The 27,513-nt window shown below is 51.5% G+C and overlaps 1 long non-coding RNA gene across 1 annotated transcript in view; it reads right to left on the reverse strand.

The window, feature by feature from the left end:
* Nucleotides 1-25,475, reverse strand: part of LOC129203436 (uncharacterized) — a 78,220-nt gene extending 52,745 nt beyond the window's left edge. The window contains exon 1 of the long non-coding RNA XR_008576032.1: nt 25,352-25,475. This is a non-coding gene — a long non-coding RNA (uncharacterized LOC129203436). The remainder of the gene's footprint in view (nt 1-25,351) is intronic.
* Between the last annotated feature and the right edge of the window lie 2,038 nt (nt 25,476-27,513).

Consider the following 27,513-nt stretch of genomic DNA (forward strand, 5'->3'; position numbering starts at 1 on the left):
GCACGGGTTCACGAGGGGAAAGTCCTGCTTAACTAACTTCACGGCCTTTTATGACAAGGTCACCCATCTAGTTGACCAAGGGAAGCCGGTAGACGTGGGGCTTTTCTGGATTTTAGCAAAGCTTTTGCTACCGCCTCTCACAGTAGCCTTCTGGACAAAACGTCCCGCATGCAGCTAGGCAAGGCCACGATACGTTCAGGGGAGCAACTGGCTGACGGGTCGGGCTCAAAGAGTTACAGTAAATGGGGTTACATCAGGCTGGTGGCCAGTCACCAGTGGGGTTCCCCAGGGCTCCATTTTAGGGCCAGTGCTCTTTTTAACGTTGCCATCAACGATCTGGAGGCAGCAGTCGAATGTACAGGCCCTCTCCTCCCCTCTCCCTCAGGGCTCCGCGCAGAAGACACGATGGCACCTCTCCACGCTCCAGGGGCAGGGCCGGGCGACGGCAAAGGAAAGAAGGGCTCACACCACGCTTGGCAATCCACCACCGCTTTACGGAGTGCTGGCAGACCTTGCGCAGCCCGGCTGGGCCTCCCTTTCCCACCCCGCCGGTGGGATGTCCGGATGCTTTGCCCCCTCTCAACCACTGTCGAGCGCGGGGGGCTGTGCCACTTGCAGGGCGCCGGGTCAGTGGCAGGTCGCTGAGGACCCTCGACCCTCCGGGAACATGGCTGCCACCGTCTCGTCGAAGGGACCCCAGGCACGGCATGCGGAGGGGGCTGGAGCCCAGGGGCTCAGGAGGGGAGGTGGAGGGCAGTCCCCGTGCCCAGGGGGCAGCCTTTCTCTTGGGCAAGCAATATGGCAGGCGGGAGCCAGCCCCAGGAAAGGGGCCCTCAGCCCCTGCCACCCTCCTCCTTCTCCCGCATTTGGGCATCTTTCAGGCCACAGGCCCCCCACGCCCAAAAACGCCATCTTTGGCCACACGTATCGGCCACCGTCCCAGTCGCCATCACAGTGGCAGCCTGCTGCCCGGGACCCAAAAAAAGAGGGGCCCCTGCAGCTGGCCCACAGTTCGCCGAGCTTCGAGGCCCTCGGATGCCAAGCATGCTTGGAAGGAAGAGGACCCGCAGCAGCAAGGCGGATGGCTGCCCGCCTTGGAGTGGGACGCCACAGAGCCCCTTCCCGCAACCACGCAGGAGCAACACGCCTCCCAGGAGCACGCATCAGAGGCAGCAGAGCAGGAGGAACCAAATCGCCCATCGCGCCACAAGCATGACCGACCTCCTCGCTCCGCTCATCAACGGCATGCAGCACATGGCTGCAGGCCCACCAGTCAATGCCGTGCAGCTGAAGCGTGTCTGCCTGCCGGGGAGCAGCCAGGCGGGTGGCTGCCCACCTCTGCGTCGCACAGCGCAGAGACGCTTCCCGCAACCGCGCAGGAGGAACGCGCCTCCCAGGAGGAGGAGGAACCAAACCGCCCCTCGTGCCACAAGCACGACCAACCTCCTCGCTCCGCTCATCAATGGCATGCAGCACATGGCTGCAGGCCCAACAGGGAACGCCACGGAGGCCAAGCGGGTCTGCCTGCCAGGCAGCAGCCGGAGCAGCCAGGCGGGTGGCTGCCCACCTCTGCGTGGGACAGCACAGAGATGCTTCCCGCAACCGCCAAGGAGGAAGGCACCTCCCAGGAGCCATCTTCAGATGGCAAAGCAGTGGAGGAGGAGGAGGAACATCACCCCTCGTGCCATGAGGGCCAGCGCACGCGCTCACGCGACCGACGTCGGCCACCGCGCAGCTGGGGGCACACAAGGCAACAGCCTGGGGCCCTGGCGTGCCTATCTGCTGAGGCACGGCGTCAGGCCCAGGCGTGACTGCCCACCAAAGGACGACGTGGAGCCCATGGAGGTGGATCCACCAGAGCACGGCGTGGGGCCAGCGGCTGTTAATCCATCAGACGACAGCGTGGAGCCCATGGAGGTGGATCCACCTCAATAAGCAGCATCCATGGCAGTGGGTCCGCCTGCCACAGGGGTCACCTGGCAGTACCCCAACCATCCAGGCTCCTTTGCGTCAGACGGCGCCAACAGCGTTGCAGGAGTGCCCGGCCGGATCCCTACCGGCGGCTCAGCCTCCGCACCTTCACAGCTGGACAATAAAAACGACAAAGGAAACAAAAAAGGCTTTTGTCCTCTCTTATTTGGCACTTTGGTGGCTGCGTCTGCACGCCTATGTCCCCTCCCGGTCTCTGCCTTTGAGCAGGAGGCTCCTTTGGGAAACTTTCCGTTTCCATGCCCACCTTCGTGCTTTGGCGGGGCCTTGCGTTCTGGGTCTTTTTAGGCGGCAACATCAATCATTTCATAACGTTTTTTTAAATGGAGTACAAGTATCATCGGAAAAGCCACTGAAGCCTAGGAACTTCCGGTTCCCAAAGATATTAAGCTGTTAAGAGATCGCAATTGCGGTGTTTAAAAACAAAGTGGGTTGCATAGGAAACACCACGTAAAAATACACTGTTCTCCTGCCTGGACCTGTAAGTACCCAACTTTAGACAAAAAATTTAAATCATCCTTTAAATGATCTGCAACGATCGCTCTACCTTTTCAGCACGTAGCTGATACTATGCTTTCGTACCTTGTATCTGTGGTTTTCCACATTTCCGACCGTTCCCAAAGAGGAGGCACAGACACATTCCAATGCACTTCACAGGAGGTTTTCATCATTTTGATACGCTCCAAGACTCTGCCTTGACGAGTAAGATTGACTAAGCCCAGGTCAGGCTTAGGGACCAGGGCTCAGTTAGGCCAACCGAAAGGGAACGTTTTTGCTCAGAAGACATGTAGATCTTCCTGTCTCCAGACTAATGAACAGGCAGCGTGAGGAATACAGAGGAGGAGCTAAGACGCTAAGTCCCAAAGCTAAGATGACACCATTGGCACAAGCGAAGCCTGGTGGGATGAGTCCTGTGACGGACGGTGACAGGCTCTGCAGGAGGGAGAGGCAGGGCAGGCGAGGCTGGGGGGGCTGCGCTGGAGGTCAGGGAGGGCTTGGGTTGTATGGCGCTTGCACTTGGCGACAACGCGGCTCCTTGGAGATCCTCTGGGTAAGGATGAAGGGGAAAGCAAACAAAGCGGATGTTGCTGTGGGAGTCTACTCTCGACCACCCAGCCAGGACGACGACACCCATGAATTCTTCCCTAAGGAATTAAGGGACACCCCTAGATCGGCTGCCCTGGTCCGTCCTCATGGGTGATGTGAACTTCCCAGGCGTGAACCGGGAGCATCGGATGGCGGGCACAAACAGGTCCAGGACGTTGCTGCAGCACGGTGAAGGTAACTCTTTGGTGCAGGTGCTAAGGGAGCCGACTGGGAAAGGTGCCCCCCTAGGTTTGTTGTTTGTAAACAGAGAGGGCCTCGCAGGCAAAGTGGCGATTGGTGGCCGTCTCGATCACAGTCACCACCAAGCAGCTGAGTTTCAAGTCGTTGGCGACAGGAGAAAAACTGCCAGCAAAACTTCCACCCTGGACCTGGGAAGAGCAGACTTCGGGCTGCCGGAGGAACTAGCTCGTAAGGGCCCCGGGGAAACGTGCTTTTCAAGGTACTGGGCTCCATGAATGCTGGTGGCTTTTGAAGAGCCATCTCTTAAGAACGCAGCAGCAGGCAATCCCAAAGTGCGGGAAGTCAAGCAAGCGGGGCAGAAGGCTGGCTTGCCTGAGCAGGGACCTTCTTCTAGAACTTAGGCGCAAAACAAAAGCGTGGGGACGTTGGAAGCTAGGACCGGCGACACGGGAGGACTAGAGAGATGCTGTTCGCCACGGTGGGGAGCAAATGTGTGCACCCAAGGCTCGGTTAGAGTCCAAGCTGGCCAGGACTGTGAAGGACAAGAGAAAGGCCTGTTTGAAATATGTTACCAGCAACAGGAGGATCAGAGGGAACAGCGGTCCGTTGCTTGACGACGTCGGTCACTCACAAGTAGGGGCGTAGACAAAGCAGAGACGGTTAACGCCGCCTTCGCTTCTGTCTTTAGCTCTGATGATGGGCCCTGGGTCCCTGGAGCCCCGTGCTGGAAGAGCGTGACTGGGGGGGATGATAAACTCCCAGCTGATTCGCAACGTCTTCCAGCCTTGCTGCTCCAGCTGGATACACCTAAGGCTACGGGGCCCCTTGGGATTTGTCCCAGGATACGGAAAGAGCTGGCCGACGCTATCGCGGGACCTCTCTCCATTAGTTTTCAACCGTCTTGGGAGTCTGGAGAGCTCCCAGTCGACTGGAAGCTGGCCAATGTTGTCCCAGTTTTCAAGAAGGGTAGGAAGGAAGACCCTGGTAATTGCAGGCCTGCCAGTCTCGCTTCAGTGCCAGCTAAAATTATGAAGAAGGTCATTCTGGGAGTTACTGAAAAACACTTGAGAGACGACGCAGTCATTGGTCGTAGCCAGCACGGGTTCACGAGGGGAAAGTCCTGCTTAACTAACTTCACGGCCTTTTATGACAAGGTCACCCATCTAGTTGACCAAGGGAAGCCGGTAGACGTGGGGCTTTTCTGGATTTTAGCAAAGCTTTTGCTACCGCCTCTCACAGTAGCCTTCTGGACAAAACGTCCCGCATGCAGCTAGGCAAGGCCACGATACGTTCAGGGGAGCAACTGGCTGACGGGTCGGGCTCAAAGAGTTACAGTAAATGGGGTTACATCAGGCTGGTGGCCAGTCACCAGTGGGGTTCCCCAGGGCTCCATTTTAGGGCCAGTGCTCTTTTTAACGTTGCCATCAACGATCTGGAGGCAGCAGTCGAATGTACAGGCCCTCTCCTCCCCTCTCCCTCAGGGCTCCGCGCAGAAGACACGATGGCACCTCTCCACGCTCCAGGGGCAGGGCCGGGCGACGGCAAAGGAAAGAAGGGCTCACACCACGCTTGGCAATCCACCACCGCTTTACGGAGTGCTGGCAGACCTTGCGCAGCCCGGCTGGGCCTCCCTTTCCCACCCCGCCGGTGGGATGTCCGGATGCTTTGCCCCCTCTCAACCACTGTCGAGCGCGGGGGGCTGTGCCACTTGCAGGGCGCCGGGTCAGTGGCAGGTCGCTGAGGACCCTCGACCCTCCGGGAACATGGCTGCCACCGTCTCGTCGAAGGGACCCCAGGCACGGCATGCGGAGGGGGCTGGAGCCCAGGGGCTCAGGAGGGGAGGTGGAGGGCAGTCCCCGTGCCCAGGGGGCAGCCTTTCTCTTGGGCAAGCAATATGGCAGGCGGGAGCCAGCCCCAGGAAAGGGGCCCTCAGCCCCTGCCACCCTCCTCCTTCTCCCGCATTTGGGCATCTTTCAGGCCACAGGCCCCCCACGCCCAAAAACGCCATCTTTGGCCACACGTATCGGCCACCGTCCCAGTCGCCATCACAGTGGCAGCCTGCTGCCTGGGACCCAAAAAAAGAGGGGCCCCTGCAGCTGGCCCACAGTTCGCCGAGCTTCGAGGCCCTCGGATGCCAAGCATGCTTGGAAGGAAGAGGACCTGCAGCAGCAAGGCGGATGGCTGCCCGCCTTGGAGTGGGACGCCACAGAGCCCCTTCCCGCAACCGCGCAGGAGCAACACGCCTCCCAGGAGCACGCATCAGAGGCAGCAGAGCAGGAGGAACCAAATCGCCCATCACGCCACAAGCATGACCGACCTCCTCGCTCCGCTCATCAACGGCATGCAGCACATGGCTGCAGGCCCACCAGTCAATGCCGTGCAGCTGAAGCGTGTCTGCCTGCCGGGGAGCAGCCAGGCGGGTGGCTGCCCACCTCTGCGTCGCACAGCGCAGAGACGCTTCCCGCAACCGCGCAGGAGGAACGCGCCTCCCAGGAGGAGGAGGAACCAAACCGCCCCTCGTGCCACAAGCACGACCAACCTCCTCGCTCCGCTCATCAATGGCATGCAGCACATGGCTGCAGGCCCAACAGGGAACGCCACGGAGGCCAAGCGGGTCTGCCTGCCAGGCAGCAGCCGGAGCAGCCAGGCGGGTGGCTGCCCACCTCTGCGTGGGACAGCACAGAGATGCTTCCCGCAACCGCCAAGGAGGAAGGCACCTCCCAGGAGCCATCTTCAGATGGCAAAGCAGTGGAGGAGGAGGAGGAACATCACCCCTCGTGCCATGAGGGACAGCGCACGCGCTCACGCGACCGACGTTGGCCACCGCGCAGCTGGGGGCACACAAGGCAACAGCCTGGGGCCCTGGCGTGCCTATCTGCTGAGGCACGGCGTCAGGCCCAGGCGTGACTGCCCACCAAAGGACGACGTGGAGCCCATGGAGGTGGATCCACCAGAGCACGGCGTGGGGCCAGCGGCTGTTAATCCATCAGACGACAGCGTGGAGCCCATGGAGGTGGATCCACCTCAATAAGCAGCATCCATGGCAGTGGGTCTGCCTGCCACAGGGGTCACCTGGCAGTACCCCAACCATCCAGGCTCCTTTGCGTCAGACGGCGCCAACAGCATTGCAGGAGTGCCCGGCCGGATCCCTACCGGCGGCTCAGCCTCCGCACCTTCACAGCTGGACAATAAAAACGACAAAGGAAACAAAAAAGGCTTTTGTCCTCTCTTATTTGGCACTTTGGTGGCTGCATCTGCACGCCTATGTCCCCTCCCGGTCTCTGCCTTTGAGCAGGAGGCTCCTTTGGGAAACTTTCCGTTTCCATGCCCACCTTCGTGCTTTGGCGGGGCCTTGCGTTCTGGGTCTTTTTAGGCGGCAACATCAATCATTTCATAACGTTTTTTTAAATGGAGTACAAGTATCATCGGAAAAGCCACTGAAGCCTAGGAACTTCCGGTTCCCAAAGATATTAAGCTGTTAAGAGATCGCAATTGCGGTGTTTAAAAACAAAGTGGGTTGCATAGGAAACACCACGTAAAAATACACTGTTCTCCTGCCTGGACCTGTAAGTACCCAACTTTAGACAAAAAATTTAAATCATCCTTTAAATGATCTGCAACGATCGCTCTACCTTTTCAGCACGTAGCTGATACTATGCTTTCGTACCTTGTATCTGTGGTTTTCCACATTTCCGACCGTTCCCAAAGAGGAGGCACAGACACATTCCAATGCACTTCACAGGAGGTTTTCATCATTTTGATACGCTCCAAGACTCTGCCTTGACGAGTAAGATTGACTAAGCCCAGGTCAGGCTTAGGGACCAGGGCTCAGTTAGGCCAACCGAAAGGGAACGTTTTTGCTCAGAAGACATGTAGATCTTCCTGTCTCCAGACTAATGAACAGGCAGCGTGAGGAATACAGAGGAGGAGCTAAGACGCTAAGTCCCAAAGCTAAGATGACACCATTGGCACAAGCGAAGCCTGGTGGGATGAGTCCTGTGACGGACGGTGACAGGCTCTGCAGGAGGGAGAGGCAGGGCAGGCGAGGCTGGGGGGGCTGCGCTGGAGGTCAGGGAGGGCTTGGGTTGTATGGCGCTTGCACTTGGCGACAACGCGGCTCCTTGGAGATCCTCTGGGTAAGGATGAAGGGGAAAGCAAACAAAGCGGATGTTGCTGTGGGAGTCTACTCTCGACCACCCAGCCAGGACGACGACACCCATGAATTCTTCCCTAAGGAATTAAGGGACACCCCTAGATCGGCTGCCCTGGTCCGTCCTCATGGGTGATGTGAACTTCCCAGGCGTGAACCGGGAGCATCGGATGGCGGGCACAAACAGGTCCAGGACGTTGCTGCAGCACGGTGAAGGTAACTCTTTGGTGCAGGTGCTAAGGGAGCCGACTGGGAAAGGTGCCCCCCTAGGTTTGTTGTTTGTAAACAGAGAGGGCCTCGCAGGCAAAGTGGCGATTGGTGGCCGTCTCGATCACAGTCACCACCAAGCAGCTGAGTTTCAAGTCGTTGGCGACAGGAGAAAAACTGCCAGCAAAACTTCCACCCTGGACCTGGGAAGAGCAGACTTCGGGCTGCCGGAGGAACTAGCTCGTAAGGGCCCCGGGGAAACGTGCTTTTCAAGGTACTGGGCTCCATGAATGCTGGTGGCTTTTGAAGAGCCATCTCTTAAGAACGCAGCAGCAGGCAATCCCAAAGTGCGGGAAGTCAAGCAAGCGGGGCAGAAGGCTGGCTTGCCTGAGCAGGGACCTTCTTCTAGAACTTAGGCGCAAAACAAAAGCGTGGGGACGTTGGAAGCTAGGACCGGCGACACGGGAGGACTAGAGAGATGCTGTTCGCCACGGTGGGGAGCAAATGTGTGCACCCAAGGCTCGGTTAGAGTCCAAGCTGGCCAGGACTGTGAAGGACAAGAGAAAGGCCTGTTTGAAATATGTTACCAGCAACAGGAGGATCAGAGGGAACAGCGGTCCGTTGCTTGATGACATCGGTCACTCACAAGTAGGGGCGTAGACAAAGCAGAGACGGTTAACGCCGCCTTCGCTTCTGTCTTTAGCTCTGATGATGGGCCCTGGGTCCCTGGAGCCCCGTGCTGGAAGAGCGTGACTGGGGGGGATGATAAACTCCCAGCTGATTCGCAACGTCTTCCAGCCTTGCTGCTCCAGCTGGATACACCTAAGGCTACGGGGCCCCTTGGGATTTGTCCCAGGATACGGAAAGAGCTGGCCGACGCTATCGCGGGACCTCTCTCCATTAGTTTTCAACCGTCTTGGGAGTCTGGAGAGCTCCCAGTCGACTGGAAGCTGGCCAATGTTGTCCCAGTTTTCAAGAAGGGTAGGAAGGAAGACCCTGGTAATTGCAGGCCTGCCAGTCTCGCTTCAGTGCCAGCTAAAATTATGAAGAAGGTCATTCTGGGAGTTACTGAAAAACACTTGAGAGACGACGCAGTCATTGGTCGTAGCCAGCACGGGTTCACGAGGGGAAAGTCCTGCTTAACTAACTTCACGGCCTTTTATGACAAGGTCACCCATCTAGTTGACCAAGGGAAGCCGGTAGACGTGGGGCTTTTCTGGATTTTAGCAAAGCTTTTGCTACCGCCTCTCACAGTAGCCTTCTGGACAAAACGTCCCGCATGCAGCTAGGCAAGGCCACGATACGTTCAGGGGAGCAACTGGCTGACGGGTCGGGCTCAAAGAGTTACAGTAAATGGGGTTACATCAGGCTGGTGGCCAGTCACCAGTGGGGTTCCCCAGGGCTCCATTTTAGGGCCAGTGCTCTTTTTAACGTTGCCATCAACGATCTGGAGGCAGCAGTCGAATGTACAGGCCCTCTCCTCCCCTCTCCCTCAGGGCTCCACGCAGAAGACACGATGGCACCTCTCCACGCTCCAGGGGCAGGGCCGGGCGACGGCAAAGGAAAGAAGGGCTCACACCACGCTTGGCAATCCACCACCGCTTTACGGAGTGCTGGCAGACCTTGCGCAGCCCGGCTGGGCCTCCCTTTCCCACCCCGCCGGTGGGATGTCCGGATGCTTTGCCCCCTCTCAACCACTGTCGAGCGCGGGGGGCTGTGCCACTTGCAGGGCGCCGGGTCAGTGGCAGGTCGCTGAGGACCCTCGACCCTCCGGGAACATGGCTGCCACCGTCTCGTCGAAGGGACCCCAGGCACGGCATGCGGAGGGGGCTGGAGCCCAGGGGCTCAGGAGGGGAGGTGGAGGGCAGTCCCCGTGCCCAGGGGGCAGCCTTTCTCTTGGGCAAGCAATATGGCAGGCGGGAGCCAGCCCCAGGAAAGGGGCCCTCAGCCCCTGCCACCCTCCTCCTTCTCCCGCATTTGGGCATCTTTCAGGCCACAGGCCCCCCACGCCCAAAAACGCCATCTTTGGCCACACGTATCGGCCACCGTCCCAGTCGCCATCACAGTGGCAGCCTGCTGCCCGGGACCCAAAAAAAGAGGGGCCCCTGCAGCTGGCCCACAGTTCGCCGAGCTTCGAGGCCCTCGGATGCCAAGCATGCTTGGAAGGAAGAGGACCTGCAGCAGCAAGGCGGATGGCTGCCCGCCTTGGAGTGGGACGCCACAGAGCCCCTTCCCGCAACCGCGCAGGAGCAACACGCCTCCCAGGAGCACGCATCAGAGGCAGCAGAGCAGGAGGAACCAAATCGCCCATCGCGCCACAAGCATGACCGACCTCCTCGCTCCGCTCATCAACGGCATGCAGCACATGGCTGCAGGCCCACCAGTCAATGCCGTGCAGCTGAAGCGTGTCTGCCTGCCGGGGAGCAGCCAGGCGGGTGGCTGCCCACCTCTGCGTCGCACGGCGCAGAGACGCTTCCCACAACCGCGCAGGAGGAACGCGCCTCCCAGGAGGAGGAGGAACCAAACCGCCCCTCGTGCCACAAGCACGACCAACCTCCTCGCTCCGCTCATCAATGGCATGCAGCACATGGCTGCAGGCCCAACAGGGAACGCCACGGAGGCCAAGCGGGTCTGCCTGCCAGGCAGCAGCCGGAGCAGCCAGGCGGGTGGCTGCCCACCTCTGCGTGGGACAGCACAGAGATGCTTCCCGCAACCGCCAAGGAGGAAGGCACCTCCCAGGAGCCATCTTCAGATGGCAAAGCAGTGGAGGAGGAGGAGGAACATCACCCCTCGTGCCATGAGGGCCAGCGCACGCGCTCACGCGACCGACGTCGGCCACCGCGCAGCTGGGGGCACACAAGGCAACAGCCTGGGGCCCTGGCGTGCCTATCTGCTGAGGCACGGCGTCAGGCCCAGGCGTGACTGCCCACCAAAGGACGACGTGGAGCCCATGGAGGTGGATCCACCAGAGCACGGCGTGGGGCCAGTGGCTGTTAATCCATCAGACGACAGCGTGGAGCCCATGGAGGTGGATCCACCTCAATAAGCAGCATCCATGGCAGTGGGTCCGCCTGCCACAGGGGTCACCTGGCAGTACCCCAACCATCCAGGCTCCTTTGCGTCAGACGGCGCCAACAGCGTTGCAGGAGTGCCCGGCTGGATCCCTACCGCAGTACAAGACCTGGGCCTGTTAGAACAACGGCAAATGATGGCCACGAAAAAATTCAGAGTGCTGGAACATCTCTCCTATGAAGAAAGGGTGAGAGAGGTGGGGTTGTTCAGCTTGGAGAAGACTCCAGGGAGACCTTATTGTGGCCTTACAATACTTAAAGAGTGCTTATAAGAAAGACGGAGAGATAGACTGGTGGAGCCAAGCTCTGCCCTCCCTGAAGCAGAAAGAGGGACAGCCACCAGATTAAAGCAAAAGTGAAGGGGACCCTGTATCCTCCCCTCGCCAGGCAGAAGGCAGCAGCCTCAAAGAGGGGAGCGAGTGGAAACAAGTTCGTGCGCGGCACGGCAGGCGGCGAACCTTCTCCTCCTCGCCCACCTCGCCATCCCACGTACCCCTGTGCAATAGGTACAAGGCTCTGGCTGTGGAAGGCCACTCGAGCGAGGATACGGATGACAGTCAAGCTACTCCAGAGGTAGCACCCATGCCTTGGGTCGTGACCACGCCAACAAAGAAGAAAAGGAGAGTTATAGTTGTAGGGTACTCCCATCTGAAGGGTACAGAGGGCCCGATATGCAGGGCAGACCTTCCTTTCAGTGAAGTCTGCTGCCTCCCCGGGGCCCATGTCAAGGACATCGCTAGGAAACTCCCCAGCCTGGTACAGCCCTCTGACTATTACCTACTGCTGCTCCTACACATGGGTGGAGATGAAGCAGAGGCATGCACCACAAAAGTGATCAAAAGGGACTTCAGGCTCTTAGGGCAGTCACTGAAGGATTCGGGAGCACAGGTAATATTCTCCTCCCTACTTCCAGTTGAGGGCAGAAATGGTGGGTGGAACAGGCGGACGCAGTCCATAAATGCATGGCTCCGTGGCTGGTGTCAGCGCCACAACTTTGGGTTCTTTGACAATGGGGCGGCCTACACGGCACCAGGCCTGATGAACCCCGATGGGATTCATCTCTCTGAAAGGGGGAAGAGGATCTTTGCACAGGAACTAGCGGGGCTCATCGACAGGGCTTTAAACTAGGCTCGAAGGGGGAAGGGGATAACATCGGGCTTGCCAGCGACATGCTGTGGGACAACGTGCCCAGGTTGGAGGGACAGGGCGATGGCAAGGGCCCTTGGCCTACTGCTCAGAGACGTGCTGGACGCACTACAGCACGCTCGAAGCCTAGAGGAGATGAGCCAGGGGCCCTGGATGCAACAGGAACCAACAGGGTAACACTGGGAAGATACATCAAAAGAATCCCAGCCACCCCAGTCAATAAGTCAGCCTCATCGGGGGCACAAATGAAATGCCTCTATGCAAACGCACGGAGCATGGGGAACAAACAAGAGGAGCTGGAGACATGTTTGTGCCTGCAAGGCTATGACATTATTGACATTACAGAGATGTGGTGGGATAGCTCCTATGACTGGAGTGTTGGGATGGAAGGGTACAGGCTCTTTAGGAAGGACAGGCAGGGCAGACGAGGAGGGGGCGTCACCCTCTATGTCAATGACCAGCTGGAGTGCATGGAGCTCCACCTGGGGATGGATGAGGAGCCCACCGAGAGCCTATGGGTCAGGATTAAAGGGAGCACTGGGGCAGGGGACATCATAGCGGGGGTCTGCTACAGGCCACCTGACCAGGGGGATCGAGCAGATGAAGCCCTCTATAGGCAGATAGGAGCAGCCTCACGCTCACAAGCCCTGGTCCTTATGGGGGACTTCAGCCACCCTGACATATGCTGGAGGGACAACACAGCTGAGCATAAGCAATCCAGGAAGTTCCTGGAAGGTGTTGATGACAACCTTCTCCTCCAAGTGATAGAGGAGCCCATGAGGAGAGGTGCCATGCTGGACCTTATTCTCACCAATAAGGAAGGCCTGGTAGGGGACGTGAAGCTCAAGGGTAGCCTTGGCTGCAGTGACCATGAAATGGTGGAATTCAGGATCCTCAGGGCAGCGAGGAGAGCACTCAGCAAGCTCGCTACCCTGGACTTCAGCAGAGCAGACTTTGGCCTCTTCAGGGATCTGCTTGGTAGAATACTATGGGACAAAGCCCTGGAAGGAAGAGGAGCCCAAGACAGCTGGCTAATATTCAAGGGTCACCTCCTCCAAGCTCAGGAGTGATGTATCCCAACGAAGAGGAAGTCAAGCAAAAACACAAAGAGGCCCCCATGGATGAACAAGATGCTCCTGGGCAAAGTCAAACAAGAAAAGGAAGCCTACAGAGGGTGGAAGCAAGGGCAGGTAGCCTGGGAAGAATACAGAGAAACTGTCTGAGCAGCCAAGGAGCAGGTTAGGAAAGCCAATGCCCTGATAGAAATTAGTCTGCCCAGGGAGGTCAAGGACAACAAGAAAAGCTTCTATAGGTGTGTCAGTGAGAAAAGGAGGATGAGGGAAAATGTGGGTTCCCTCCGGAATGAAACGGGTGACCTGGTTACCCAGGATATGGAGAAGGCTGAGGTACTCAATGACTTCTTTGCCTCAGTCTTCACTGGCAAATGCTTGAGCCACACTGCCCAGGGCACAGAAGGCAGGGACTGGGAGAATGCAGAATCGCCTGCTGTAGAAGATCAGGTTCGAGAATATCTAAGGAACTTGAAGGTGCACAAGTCCATGGGACCTGATGAGCTGCATCCGTGGGTCTTGAGGGAACTGGTGGATGAAGTGGCCAGGCCACTCACCATCATATTTGAGAAGTCATGGAAGTCTGGCAAAGTTCCCACTGACTAACCCCCATTTTTAAGAAGGGTAAAAAGGAAGACCCAGGGAACTACAGGCCGGTCAGTCTCACCTCCGTGCCTGGCAAGATTATGGAGCAGACCCTCCTGGAGACTATGCTCAGGCACACGGAAAATAAGGAGGTTATTGGTAACAGCCAACACAGCTTCACTAAGGGCAAATCGTGCCTGACTGTGTTGGGTTTTGTGTGGCAAGGTTTTGGTAGCGGGAGGGGCTACAGGGGTGGCTTCTGTGAGAAGCTGCTAGAAGCTTCCCCTGTGTCTGATAGAGCCAATGCCAGCCGGCTCCAAGATGGATCCGCCCCTGGCCAAGGCCAAGCCAATCAGCGCCTCTGTGGTAACATATTTAAGAAGGAAAACAAAAGAGTTAAAAAAGCTTTTGCAACCAGAGAGAGGAGTGAGATGTAAGAAACTCTGCAGACACCAAGGTCAGTGAGGAAGGAGGGGGAGGAGGTGCTCCAGACACCAGAGCAGAGATCCCCCTGCAGCCCGTGGTGAAGACCATGGTGAAGCAGGCTGGTCCCCTGCAGCCCATGGAGGAAGGATGAGGGGGTGTAGAGATTCCACCTGCAGCCCGTGGAGGACCCCACACTGGAGCAGGTGGAGGCACCTGAAGGAGGCTGTGGCCCGTGGGAAGCCCACGCTGGAGCAAGTCCAGGCCGGACCGGTAGACCCGTGAAGAGGGGAGCCCACGCCAGAGCAGGTTTGCTGGCAGGACTTGTGACCCTGTGGGAGAGACCCCACGCTGGAGCAGTTTGCTCCTGAAGGTCTGCACCACGTGGAAGAGACTATGCTGGAGTGGTTCGTGAAGGACTGTAGCCCGTGGGAGAGACTCCATGTTGGAGCAGGGGAATGTTGAGAGGAGTCCTCCCCCTGAGGACAAAGAAGCGGCAGAGACAATGTGTGCTGAACTGACCGCAACCCCCATTCCCTGCCCCCTTGTGCCGCTGAAGGGGGAGGAGGTTGAAGCCGGGAGTGAAGTTGAGCCCGAGAAGATGGGAGGGGTGGGGGGAGGTGTTTTAAGACTTGATTGTATTTTCTCATTGCTGTACTCTGTTTTGCCTAGTAATAAATTAGATGAATCTCCTCTCTACATTCAGCCTGTTTTGCTCGTGACGGTAATTAGTGAGTGATCTCTCCCTGTCCTTATCTCGACCCAAGCCTTTTGTTATACTTCTCCTCTCCTATCCCGCTGGGGGAGGGGTGAGTGAGCGGCCGCGTGGCACCCAGCTACCGGCTGGGCCTAAACCACGACACTGACAAACTTGGTGGCCTTCTATGATGGGGTTACAGCGTCCGTGGATAAGGGAAGGGCAACTGATGTCATCTACCTGGACTTGTGCAAGGCATTTGACACTGTCCCGCACAACATCCTTGTCTCTAAATTGGAGAGACATGGATTTGATGGATGGACCACGCGGTGGATAAAGAATTGGCTGGATGGTCGCACTTAAAGAGTTGTGGTCAACAGCTCAATGTCCAAGTGGAGAACAGTGACGAGTGGTGTTCCTCAGGGGTCGGTACTGGGACGGGCACTGTTCAACATCTTTGTCGGCGACATGGACAGTAGGATCGAGTGCACCCTCAGCAAGTTTGCTGACGACACCAAGCTGTGTGGTGTGGTCGACACGCTGGAGGGAAGGGTGCCATCCAGAGGGACCCTGACAGGCTGGAGAGGTGGGCCCGTGCGAACAGCATGAAGTTCAACAAGGCCAAGTGCAAGGTCCTGCACATGGGTCGGTACAATCCCAAGCACAACTATAGGCTGGGTGAGGAATGGATTGAAAGCAGCCCTGAGGAGAAGGACTTGGGAGTGTCGATTGACAAAAACCTCAACATGAGCCAGCGATGTGCGCTTGCAGCCCAGAAAGCCAACTGTGTCCTGGGCTGCATCAAAAGAGGTGTGACCAGCAGGTCCAGGGAGGTGATCCTGTCCCTCTACTCTGCTCTGGTGAGACCCCACCTGGAGTACTGCATCCAGCTCTGGGGGCCCCAGGTCAAGAGAGACATGGAGCTGTTGGAGCGAGTCCAGAGGAGGGCCACAAAGCTGATTGGAGGGCTGGAGCACCTCTCCTATGAGGACAGGCTGAGAGAGTTGGGGTTGTTCAGCCTGGAGAAAAGAAGGTTCCGGGGAGATCTAATTGCGGCTTACCAGTACCTGAAGGGGCCTACAGGAAAGCTGGAGAGGGACTGTTTATGAGGGAGTGTAGTGACAGAACAAGGGGTAATGGGTTTAAGCTGAAGGAGGGTCGATTTAGATTAGATGTTAGAACGAAATTCTTTACTGTGAGAGTGGTGAGGCACTGGAACAGGTTGCCCAGAGAGGTTGTGGAGGCCCCGCATCCCTGGAAGTGTTTAAGACCAGGTTGGATGAGACTTTGGGCAATGATGTGGTCTAGTGGAGGGTGTCCCTGCCCGCAGCAGGGGGGTTGGAACTGGATGGTCTTTGAGGTCCCTTCCAACCCTAACCATTCTATGATTCCATGATTCTATGGAGAGAGACTTTTTACCAGGGCCTGTAGTGAAGTACAAGGGCTAATTGTTTCAAATTGAAAAACTGTAGGTTTAGATTAGATATAAGGAAGAAATTTTTTATTATTAGGTTGGTGAGACACTGAAACAGGTTGCCCAGAGAAGCTGTGGATGCCCCGTCCCTGGAAGTGTTCAAGGTCATGTTGGATGGGGCTTTAAGCAACCTAATCTACCGGAAGATGTCCCTGCCCTTGGCAGCACTGGAACTACATGATCTTTAAAGGTTCCTTCCAACCCAAACCAGTCCATGATTCCATAACAGGAATCACTAACCTTAGCAAACAGATGCATAAAGAGGGAGGCATAATTAACCACATTGTTACATAAAAGGGACTACATCAGGAGGTTGTTACCAAACAGTGAAATACTTAAAAAGGAATTCTACTGTTTCTCACACAACCAGTTTTCAGCCCCTTGATGTTTCTACTCTGGACTATAAATGAGGCAAGATTAACGAGAGGAAAAATTGCAGATGACCATGCAAATTCAGAATCAGAATGCAGATGCAGAAAAGAGACACAGGAAGCACGTGCAGACAATTGTAAGCTCCGTTCTAGATTTTGAGTGCTGAAAATTACAACAGAAATATTCTTCTAATATAATTCTTAAAAAAAAAAAAAGTAAATTCTTAAGAGTGATTCGTTTGTTTGCTTGAATCTTGAAGAAAACAACCACCAAAATTTGACAGTACTCTGTACAACTGTAGCAGCAGAAGCCACTATCTCTAAGCTCGGCATTTTCAGAACAGAAACAGCCACTGTGGTTGCAGTTTTGGCCACTGCAGCAGCATCTGTTATTGCCTTGGCAGTAGCACAACCTGAATTGTTCAGATTTTCATCAGTTTTTTTACAGACTGGATATTCCTAAGAAGGGCAAAGGAAAGGGAAATCCAAATTTTACCACTATATAGGAATGAAATTTTCCAGGGTAATTTTAAAGGCACTTCTAGAACCCAAGGCCTTTACACTTGAAAAATACCAAAAGCTATATTTCACACACACAATAGCAGTGTGTAATTTTTCAAGAGAAACACTTAAAAGCATCCTTTAAAATGTCAGGAAATAGATATCCTAAAATATAGGATATTTATCAGTTCTCCTTTGCATTGTAAAGGATATACAGAAGATCTATCAGGATCTTCTACCCTTCACAGCAAGGCAGTCAAGAAATGTAAAAATGGAAAATGCAATCCTCCAAAAAAGATCTTTTCCCCATAAAATGTGGGTGGTCTGGGGAACGCACTGCTGCAACTGTTTGAAGACTTTCAAGGTCTTAGCAAGTTTCCAGGAAGCATATAGAAATAACAGGAGGATCTAGAACTATAAATGTTAGTTAACAAAAAATATATTGAATATAAGATAATAATCTTATTCTTTGTTTTTTTAACATGGATTTAAGACATGATAAGAAAATCTTGTGGGGTGAGGGGCACTGATTATCCCTACACAGCACCTAAATAGTTTCACAGCTTTAAATTCAACTACTCCTTGGCATTACTTCTATGAAAAGGACAAAAGAAGGGAAATCACTGAGGGTTTGATTCTGTGGTTCTTTTTTAGGCTGTGCAAAATGCTCAGTGAGATGAGGTTCACCTGTCAATAGAGTTCTGGAGTCTTCATATGCGTTGTAGTTTAACCCAGCTGGCAGCTAAAACAACCACACAGCTGTTCACTCACTATCCCCCTCCCAGTGGGATGGGGAAGAGAACTGAACATGGAAAGGAAGTTAAACATGTGGGTTGAGATAACGACAGTTTAATAGGACAGAAAAGGATAATAATAATAAACAAGTGATGCACAGAATCATTTCTCACTACCTGAAGCCAATGACCAGCTAGTTCCTGAGCTGCCCTGCCTCCCAGCCCACCTCCCCAGTTATATATGGAGCATGACATCATATGATATAGAATAACCCTTTGGTCAGTTTGGGTCAGCTGTCCTGGCTATGTCCCCTCCCAACTCTTGGGCACACCTCGCCTTCTCTTTGGCAGGCCAGTACGAGAAGCTGAAAAGTCCTTGACTGCTTGGCAACAACTAAAAACATCAGCCTGTTATCAGCATTATTCTCATTCTAAATCCAAAACACAGAACTAACCAGCTGCTAGGAGGAAAATTAACTCTATCCCTGCTGAAACCAGGACAATCTGGTAACAATAAAAAAAACATTTGGAAACAAAAGATAGTTCCAGGCAACCTGCCTCTTTCAGTACTTTCAGTAGCTAGTGCAAAAGGAGTTGGGCTGACATCCAGAAGTGGCCACACTGCTAGAGAGGAACGACGGATCTCTGAACACCTATGAATTTTCACACCCAACACTTATATTCTTCATTAAGTTTGATACATCATCTAACCAAGATCAAGAAGTAAAGATCAGCATTTCTGTATGCCATTATCTGTTATTGGGGGAAGTGAAAGTGGTAATAGAACAAGGTATGTAGCAGAAAATGAGAAATAAAAAAAAAAATCCAAAACCACTTCCCCCCCCACCCCTCCTTCATCCTGGGCTCAGCTTCCCTCCTGAATTTTCTACCTACTCCTCCCAAGTGGCACAGGGGGACTAGAAATAGGGGTCACGGTCAGTTCATCATGTTATCTTTGCTGCTCCTCCCTCCTTACGCTCCTCCCCTGCTCCAGCATGGGGTCCCTTCCACAGGAGACAGTCCTCCATGAACTTCTGCAACATAGGTCCTTCCCACGGGCTGCAGTTCTTCATGAAATGCTCCAGCGTGGGTCCTTTCCACGGCGTGCAGTCCTTCAGGAGCAGACTGCTCCAGCGTGGGTCCCCCACAGGGTCAGAAGCCCTGCCAGCAAACCTCCTCCAGTGTGGGCTCCTCTCTTTCCACGGGTCCACAGGTCCTGCCAGGAGTCTGCTCCAGTGCAGGCTTCCCACAGGCCCACAGCGTCCTTTCGGCACATCCATCTGCTCCAGCATTGGGTGCTCCATGGGCTGCTGGTGGATATCTGCTCTACCATCATCTTCCATGGGCTGCAAGGGGGACAGCCTGCCTCACCATGGTCTTCACCACGGGCTGCAGGGGAATCTCTGCTCCAGCACCTGGAGCACCTCCTCCCCCTCCTTCTTCACCTTGGTGTCTGCAGAGTTCCTGTCACATATTCTCACTCCTCTCTCCCAGCTGCTGTTGCCCAGCAGTTTTTATCCTTTCTTATAACTGTGTTATCCTAGAGGCGCTACCACCATTGCTGATGGGCTCAGCCTTGGCCAGCAGTGAGTCCATTTTGAAGCCAGCTGGCATTGGCTCTATCAGACATAGGGGAAGCTTCTGGCATCTTCTCACAGAAGCCATCTCTGTAGCGCCCCCTACCCTACCCCCAGCTACCAAAACCTAGCCCTGCAAACCCAATACACTGTATCAAAAATTCCAGAGATTCTTCCAAGCACATGGGTTTTTACTCAAATTCTCTTATATTTTATCATTTGTTATCCTAAGGACTGTACTAACACAATAACATTATAAAGGAACTAAGATACAGCTTTGTAGACAGATGAGCTGCCCATTGACTACATGTGTGAAAAAGCAAATTAAAGTGCACAAGTGGAAACTGCTATGACATTAACGAAAACAGTGGTTAAATGGCCTCAAAAAAGAAGGAACTGGATGCAGTACTAAAAATAATACTAATAGTAATTTTGATCCCATTCTTCTCCTTGAACACCTAGACTGCTTTGTGGGTAACTGCCTATGGTACACAGAGTTGGAGCATACACAATGCATCTGCATAGTAAAGCTCCTTGAGTTTCTCATGGACTACCTGTCCTGGTTTCAGCTGAGAGGGTTCATTTTCTTCACAGTAGCTAGTATGGGGCTATGTTTTGGATTTGTGCTGGAAATAGCGTTGATTATATAGAGATGTTTTTGTTATATGGACCTGTTGTTGTTGAACAGTGCTTACAGAGAGACAAGGCCTTTTCTGCTCCTCACACCGCCCTGCCAGTGGGATGGCTGGGGGTGCACAAGGAGTTGGGAGGGGACACTGACAGGACAGGTGACCCAAACTAGCCAAAGGGGGTATTCCATACCATGTGACATCATGCTTAGTATTAAAGGGCGGGGGGGGGGGAAGGCGGGGAGTCAGGGAGGGGCAGCAGCAGTTCCAGAACACGTGGCTCGGGGACGGTCCAGTTTCAGGACGGGTCCAAGCGCGCAGCCTGAGTTGTACAGTCCTTGGGTGAGAAACTGCATTGTGTATCACCAGTTTTGTATATTCTGTTAAGTACTGTTTTGTTTTGTTTTTCCTTTTCCCCTCTCCCTTTGCTATCCCAGCAAACTGTCCTTATATCAACCCACAAGGTTTTGCCTTTTCCTTCTCATTCTCCTCCCCATCCCACTGGGGGGGGGTCGGGGGGGGGGGGGGTGGGAAGGGGGAGGGAGCGAGCGGCTTCGTGGTGCTCAGCTGCCGGCTGGGGCTAAACCACAACACTACCCAAAACCTGAGTTTAAGTGGCCAGATTGGTCGCAAAGAGCACTGGCAAAGAGGAGGTTGAAAACCAAGAGGTATGGAACCTTCCTGTGGCCTGGAATGGATCTCTACTCAGCACCTAATCATGAGCCTTACTTCTCTGCTCATTCTTAAAAGAAAGGCCCAATCTCCTCTTACTCCCACTCTCTGCCCTAACTTTATGTACTTTATAATATTGTTAGCTTTTATCTGTCTTGCCTAAAATGTATGAGAATGTGGCTGCTCTGCCCCACTTTCTTTTTTTCCCCACCCTGGCTGAAGAGCCAATATTCAAGATTATTCTGCGATTGCCTCCACAATAACTAAGGAATGGCCTGCTAAGAAAGTGAAGGCATCTGCACATCCATTTTCCTAGAAATAAGAAAATAATCCTCCCCTACTTTAATATTGTGCATCACTGCAGTGCCACAAACTGGTACTTCCATCTCCTCACTAGAGTGTTCTTTTTCCCATGGTCTGTTCAGAAGATACCTCTTTGGACATGCACGTCTGTAAGAGGCCATAGCAGTACATTTTGTTTCATTTCATCTAAACCAAGTAAACTTACACGTGGGCAGTTATAATACAAGGTTAGAACAAATAGTGCCTTCAAAATGCTTTGAGGATAAAATATTGGAAGAAGTCTTCAAGAAATATTTTACACCTGAGTAAACATGGCTACATTGCATGAAGATTTCAGTAAGAGATTTTGGTACAGATACAGCAATTATAGAAATTTTCAGTGAACAGTCTGGCCCATGAAAGGATTTACACAGGAAGTGGTATTAGGGGTGCACAATGAAAAATGAATATAAAGCAACAGCATAAACATGTCAAGAGAGCATCAGAAAGATAAGGCACAAAGTAAGATATGGTTAACAATGAACATTAAAGGCAACAACAAGCAGTTCTATAGCTATGCTGAAAAAAAATCAGAAAGTTAAAGGGATGTTTTGGGTCATAGATAGGAAAAAGCAGCAGCTAGCTGAGAACACAGTTAAGTCTGAAGAAACCACTCATTTCCTTTTTTGTGAAGAATCCAGCAAAGAAAACTTGTGACCACACATTTAATGAGGCCAGCCTTAATAAGGTGACAGAGATGCAAACTAGAATATGGAAAGAATGTATTATAAATTCTTTTAAAGGAAACTGATATGGTCAAGCCAGTATGGTCTAAGGAAATTCATCCCAGGAACTGACGAAAGGAATCTGCTAAGCATTAGCAATTATCCTGGGAACTCAAAGGACAAGAGAGGTCCTAGAGGACTCTCTTGACAAACAGTCTCTCTCTGCATTTACTTTTTTTAAATAAATAAATAAATAAATAAATAAGACCACTTAAGGAATTACATTTGAATCTTCTTTACAGTAATCCCTGGAAATATTAGGCAGTATGCTTCAATCACAGAGAATGAAGTAATTTAAAAAACCCAAACCACCACACACGAAACAATCCATATAGTTTTGTCAACAGCTCATCGTATTAACTTCCTTTCTTAGCAGGCTAATTACGCTACTTCTCCCCCCTTATCTTCTAGGCTACATATCACTGTTAACAGGGCTGCACACATTATTTCACACAATATGCCTAAAGCAAGCTAAGGCAGGCAGCCATGAGATGGTAACAGATCTCCACACAACGACCATCTTTTTCTTTCTACTTAGTGTACTAACAACCAATTGACAGATCCGACATGTGAATCTGACCGATTCAACCCACAGTGCTCTCTCTGACCATGTGTGGAGAATTTTAGGATGTTGTCCCAGCTGGGAAAAACATGAGACCTGCAAGACAAATTCATGCTGTGATGTCTACCAGTGAGCAGAAGAAACAAACTCAAAATTTCTCTCCAAGACCACCGCACGTCCCTTGAGGCCAAATGTGTATTTTAATGAGATTCACATCACAGCTCAGCTAAAATTGCTTTGACCATGGACCAATACTGCCTGCTCCAGGAGGAGGCCTGGGCAGCTTTGCATTTGACAGTCATGGATTGCTGTAAGAAATCAGGCAGATTGCAAGAATCAGTCTGACTGTGCAGTACTACAAGGCAGGGTAGCTCATAGCTTTTTCCAACCTGTTCACATTTTTGTGCCTAGCAAAAGCCTAACTTTGTTTTTAAAATCCTTTCATCTAAATTCTTTCTTAACATTTTCGTGTCATGGCCTCTTCATTAAGCCTGTGTCCTGTCAGTAACCATAACTGCAGGGGTGGTTGGGTATGACAGAGCAGGTTCTGAGAGCTCAAAGCTGAAGGCAGCTATGGGCTGGAACACTCCAAAAATCAGAAGTCAGTTGTTAAGAGGTCTCCCAGCCCACTGCAAAAGCATTATTCCCTGGATTTACAAATTTGCCAAAATCTGAAGACATGCTTTTGCGAGAGAGAACAAGATCCCTCTTTCTCTGACAGTGTTGTCTTGCCAAAGACCAAGAATTTTTAAAGAGCAAGCTATTTGTTAATAGTGGCAGAATTATTTTTTGGCAAATTCACAGCTAGACTTTTGTGTTCAAGCCCTCATTGTTAAAATAAAGTAGTTTATATATTTAAAACAGATGGTAGAAGGTTAGAAATGTATAGGCTCCAAGAAGAGCAGCTTCAAAGCAAATTCACTCTGTTTTTGTTTTGGTGTTTTTTTTTAAAAATGTAAATAGGATGCTTCCTTTAGTATTCTGTGAGAATGGTTCATGTCTTAAAGGGAGAGGAGTACAAGAGGAGAACATCAGTCTTACAGTCAGGTTCTGGGTCGCATTTGAGAAATGCTGCAGTACCTCCTGCTCTGCCTCTAGCAGCTGCCGGATACCTCTCCCATTCACTGCTCTTAATAGGTAGACCACAAAATGCTAATAAATAGGTTTCATTTTGCTTGGCTAATTAAAAACCAAAAGCTAGGAAAGAGTTACTTAACAGATATTTGCTATTTGCCACCTTATGTATGTTTTGCCTGGATTTACTTCCTTTTGTCAGACTTGTATTTAATCTCTTAACATAGTTATACCAAAGTCTTACAGAAAGGAACTATTAACTCTATTATACTTGATCACAGCCCAGGACACCACTATCCTTGAACTTGCCACTTTTTCTATATCTGATGTAACTGCAATTTACCTAAGAAAGGGTTTTTTTCTGGGCAAATTCTATTTACATAAAATGTTCATTTTGACTGTTCATTTATCTTTTGTGATAATGTAATTTAAAAGATGTATGAAGAATGAATACAATTATCCTTCTAGGCAGTTCTGAGGCATTTTATTTTTAAACAGAGTTTCCAAGTTCTTCTATTTGTACCTGGTGTTGAATGTTTTCTAAAAATTCCTACATGTAACATGCATAGATAGTTTCAATATTAGCAAAAAAAAAAAAACTAGACAAAAATTTAGACCAGAGTTTACTGCCTCTGAATTCCCCTCTCTTTCCCAAATACTTACTAGCTCTCATCTCTTCTTAACTACTTTTTTTCCCTACCCCAGTAAGTCCCACTGCCTCTAATTCTCCTTTGTTTCTGCTTTTATGCCACTTATCAGTGGCTTATGTCAACACTTAAGTGCTTTTAAAATGGCATAGATTATAATGGGGTACAGATTATATAATTTAAAATACTTTTTCCTTGTTGTTATTGTAAAAAGCCACAGAGTATACAGAAGATATATAGGAGCCATAGATGTACATACAAGATGTATGTATCTGTAAGTCTTTCATATACCCAGACATGCACACACATTTTTCTTGGTATTTTGTATTCAAAAGTAATAAAGTTGGACAGAAAATATTTCACAGGTGACCTGCTGCCAAGAAGAATTTGAATTATTTTTGGTTATTTTGAGTTATGAGGTCTCAAGATAAAAGAAAAGAACATTAAGAATAAGCCATTAAGTCACTTAACCAAACAGTCCTAAAGGAGTTTACTGCTAAAGTGAACCACATTTTACTGTTTCTCTACCTGCTGTAATGAATGATACATGAAGCACTTCAGATAGTGCCATGGGGTTCAGAGTAATGAGCTGACAATGTGACTTTCCTTGGCTTCACTGGCAAGCCACCAAAAAAAAGTATTAAATCATTATGCGTTTGGTTGTCGTGTGTCATGTCCCCCCCCCCAACTTTTTCCAACTGCCTAATACACACGTACATATTTTTACTGGGATGACATAAGGCTCTTTTCACACACCCTTCATAATTAAGGAAGTATTGCATCATGTTTGCTTTGTAGCTAAGTTAAGATTTACCAACATGGAATGCTATCCATATATTTGTAAATATGTTTTGCATATATCTATATAGTGAAATCCTCATACAATGAATATGACTCAGTGAAGACAATACAGAAATTAAAAAGTAGGGATAAAAAGAAAATAATCTAAGCTTATACTCTCATACTTACCAGTTTGGTTTTGTTAAATACAATCCAGCTCCACCTTTTAAATGATACCAAGCAGTCATAAAGGAAAAGAAGAAAGGAAGATTATTCTATACTTTAACATAAGACCTTATTTGGAAAACTAGGCCAGGATACAGAGTTCCCACTTCATTTAGCATTAATTTGCTTATGGGGTTCTGTTGCAGGTGAATTAAGAGAAGTTATCATTACTGGGTTAACTCAAAGGCATTTATTAATGATCAAACCATGATCAAATAGTAATTAATCAATGACTGTATGAAAATCAAATGGTAATAAAATGGTGATTAAGCAATAACTGAAAGTAAATTAGTGATTTAGACACCTGCCAAACAGTCTACTACTTACTACACTTCTAGTAAATTATAGCTACAAATATATAAATGTCACTAGCGTACAATATACTTTTAGGTCTAATGTAAAATATTGCTTACCTTGTTACAGATGTCAGATGCTGGGTCAGAGGTGTCTCAGCCTCAGGGTGCAACCTTGAGAGGCATCCCTGCTGAGAGGAAAATAGGCACTGTGCGGCCTACTGCCCTGCAGGAGAGATCTGTGGCCTCGGGGAGGGGAGCTACAAATTTTTATAGCATAAAGTGATTGACTCATAGTCAACCTCCCCCTTTGGTGTATGTGCAGGTGTAGCAGTTTTAGTTTTGCCTAGTCCAAGCTCGAGTTGGCAATGTGAGCTCCTGATAAGAGGCTATCCAGGCTCTTTGCTGCCTGAGGAGGCGCGGCCTAGCACAGCCCACACAGGCAGCACAGCAGGGCTGGTAGCAGTCAGGCCTTCTCATGGACAATGCCTGAACCAACCTGCCCCTCACTCACCCAGGGCGGGGGCACCTGCCACAAGCTCCCAGACACCAGCAAAGCCCCAGGTTATTCAAAATAAATCTGAGAGGTGAAAGGTAAACCATTACATATTATTTGCATACATGGAATTGTATGGATTGGCCCCTCTTCAGCATGTGTCACCTCCTCCTCTGGCAATATTCCAAAATCTTTGCCTTCTGGCCAGTCCGTGATCACTTCCAGAATTCCTGGGTGATTGGGGTTTCCTGTTCTAGCTCATTGTGTGATCAGTGTGACCCACTGACTCCATGTAGCACCGGTTGCATGATGTGTAGAGGGGACCCTCCCTTTGGACATCCAGCCCAGCACTGGCAGTCGGGGTGCCAGGAGGAGCTGTGCTTCAGTACCAACCACCTCTGAAGCAGCTCGAACCCCTTCATATGCTGCCAATATCTATTCTACAGTTGGAGCGTAGCGGGCCTCAGATCCTCTGTATCCCCGACTCCAAAACCCCAGGGTTCGGCCTCGAGTCTCCCCTGGTGCTTTCTGCCAGAGACTCCAGGTAGGGCCGTTCTCCCTGCCTGCCGTGTAGAGCACCTTGTGTACATCTGGTCCTGCCTGGGCTGGCCCAAGGGCCACCGCATGAACTATTTCCTGTTTAATTTGTTCAAAGGCTTGTCATTGCTCAAGGCACCATTTGAAATCATTCTTCTTCCGGGTTACGTGGTAGAGAGGGCTTACTATCAGACTGCATTTTTGGGATATGCATTCTCCGGAAACCCACAGCACCTGAGAAAGCTTGTGTTTCCTTTGTGCTAGTCAGTGGAGACAGAGCTGCTATTTTGTTGATCACATCCACTGGGATCTGACGATGCCCATCTTGCCATTTTATTCCTAAAACCTGGGTCTCCTGTGCAGGTCCCTTGACCTTACTTTGTTTTATGGCAAAACTGGCTTTCAGAAGAATTTGGATTCTTTTCTTCCCTTTCTCAAAAACTGCTGCTGCTGTGTTGCCCCACATGATGATGATGTCAATGTATTTCAGGTGCTCCAGAGCTTCCTTCTGTTCCAGTGCAGTCTGGATCAGTCCATGACAAACAGCGAGGCTGTTTCCACCCCTGGGGCAGTCAGTTCCAGGTGTACAGGACGCCCCTCCAAGTGAAGGAAAACTGTGGCCTGCACTCTGCTGCCAAAGGGATTGAGAAACACACATTTGCGGTATCAGTTGTGGTGTACCACTGGGCTGCCTTTGACTCTAGTTTGTATTGAAGTTCCGGCACGTCTGGCACAGCAGCACTCATCGGTGGCGTGACTTCATTCAGGCCATGATTACTGTCAGTCTCCACTCTCCATTGGACTTCCGCCCTGGCCATATGGGACTGTTAAAGGGTGAGCAGGTTCTGCTGATCACTCCCTGCCTCTCCAATTGATGAATCAGCTTGTGGATGGGAATCAGGGAGTCTTGGTTGGTGCGGTATTGCTGTTGGTGCGCTGTTGTGATGCCGATTGGCACCTGTTGTTCTTCAGCCCTCAGGAACCCCACAGCAGAAGGGTCCTCCGAGAGACCAGGCAAGGTAGACAGTTGTTTAATTTCCTCCATCTCCAAGGCAGCTATGCCAAAAGCCACTGGTACCCTTTTGGTTTAGCCGCAGTGCCTGTTGCTGGGGTTGGAGTGGCTGCGGTTGGAGCAGCCACAGTGCCTGTCATTTTGTTGTCAGATCCAGAGACCTTCTCTTCCCTTTAAGGGTCCTGAATAGTGTTGAACAGAGCTCAGTAGGCATGGGCCAGGCCCCAGCACATTGCA

This window comes from Grus americana, chromosome 2 (genome assembly GCF_028858705.1).
Source record: "Grus americana isolate bGruAme1 chromosome 2, bGruAme1.mat, whole genome shotgun sequence".
Taxonomy (NCBI): Eukaryota; Metazoa; Chordata; class Aves; order Gruiformes; family Gruidae; genus Grus; species Grus americana.